The sequence below is a fragment of the Epinephelus fuscoguttatus genome, linkage group LG18 (assembly GCF_011397635.1).
Source record: "Epinephelus fuscoguttatus linkage group LG18, E.fuscoguttatus.final_Chr_v1".
Classification (NCBI taxonomy): domain Eukaryota; kingdom Metazoa; phylum Chordata; class Actinopteri; order Perciformes; family Serranidae; genus Epinephelus; species Epinephelus fuscoguttatus.
This window is the reverse complement of record NC_064769.1, coordinates 19460723-19462521: the sequence shown is the minus strand read 5'-3', so window position 1 is coordinate 19462521 and position 1799 is coordinate 19460723.

The following is a 1799-nucleotide window of genomic DNA, read 5'->3' as shown; positions in this document are numbered from 1 at the left end:
TAATACCTCACCCATGTTGTACTGTTACATTAAAACATATTAAATCAAGATAGGCAGTGCGTGTGAAAGACAAATCAATTTTGGGGTGAACGGTACTTCAGTACAGAGTAAAATACACCAGCACAGTTCAAATGCATGTTTGAAAGTCTATGAGATGGTTCCTGGGGTATCAGCTCCCTCTATGGGCCTACTGCAGGCCCTACAGGTCTTCAGATTGTATTTAGGTTGCTAAATGAAACCTCAGAGGGAATCCAACACAGTTTTGTGATGATGTCATGTGAAGAATTATATTACTACTGCCCTCTACTTCAAGGTGATGCCAATTTGTTGGCCAAGACACAAATAAGGACATGAGGCATTAAAGTGTAATTTCCTCTGAATTATTAATTTTGTCTCAGTGAAGGCAGTGTTGTAACTTAATCAACCTGGACAACAAAAATACCAACATGAAAAGAAAATATTAAATTCAGAGAGAAATGGAAAATTGTCAGTCCTCAAAAGACTATTCTTGGTTCCCCATGAAAAAAAGAAGCTTTCATCGGTCTAAGTTGTCAGCACTTTAGCAAGTTGGCAACATTCAGGCTGACAACTGCTTGCTCAAATGCAATCTTTTTTGTTTTTAAATCTATGAATCATTGTGTTAGCACACATTATCTTCTTTGGAGTATGAAGAAAAATGCTGATTGAGACTAACAAAATGTAAAGACTGGATTTGATTTATGATTGTGTGGCTCCCCTGCCTTCTCAAATGTCAACTTAAGTTCACCATGCACAATGTTAGCAATGTAACACGCTAATGGGGACAGTATAGGGTCAGTTGGGACAGGGGGACACTTGGGAAAGTGACTTTTTAGCCAGTTAGAAAGCAACAATACTTACGGCATTCATTATTCTCGTACTCAGCCACACCCTTGTGAGAGCCCTCTGACTATTTCCCACATTTTAGTCACAGGTTTGAAATCTACACCATGGAAGTTCACTTTCTGGCTCTTTTGAATATTTTTCTTTTATCTTAATGTTTAAGTTATGGCACATAGAAAAAAACACATTGTTGTAAAGTTGATATCAGTTGTTGTTAGTGTTAGTCTGATTTATTGTTGATAGCTGCACAGGAGTCCAGTGTGTGTCTGCTCTCCCTGGGATGGTAAAGATAGTTACTCTGGGGCAGTTAGGACAGTATTGCTTATAGATCCCACCTTGTTACAGATTAACAAAAAAGACAAAAACAAGACAAAGGCTTTTCCTAATTGATTAAAACCCATCATGAAGCCATTGAGTGAATGTTTACTACATGAACCTCATACAACCCAACTGTAGCCTATGTTAACAACATTGAGCTAATAGATGCTAATGAAGTTAAGACTCAGAAGACAGACACATTCCATATCTCAGTAATTTATGAAAATATAATAATTTTACATTTTTTTCATTTTACTCAAAGAAACACATTAATAATGTGACATCATAAATATAAGGTGTTAATTTATATATATATATATATATATATATATATATATATATATATATATGTATATATATATGCATTATCCCAGAACAGATCCCATCCTACCTATACTGTCCCAGGGATTAAAAAGGAGGCCAGGAGGTAAAATGCACATTTAACGAAATTGTGCCTTTCACGCTTGGGTTGGGCTCTAAAAAACTTAAAAAGTAAATAAAAAATAATAATAATAATAATATTTTTTAACACGTACTTGTTCAGGGATCAAATTATTTTCACTACAGCTGAAATAGTCTGTGAGTAAAAGAAGATTCATTTGTGTTGATGAAAAAATATC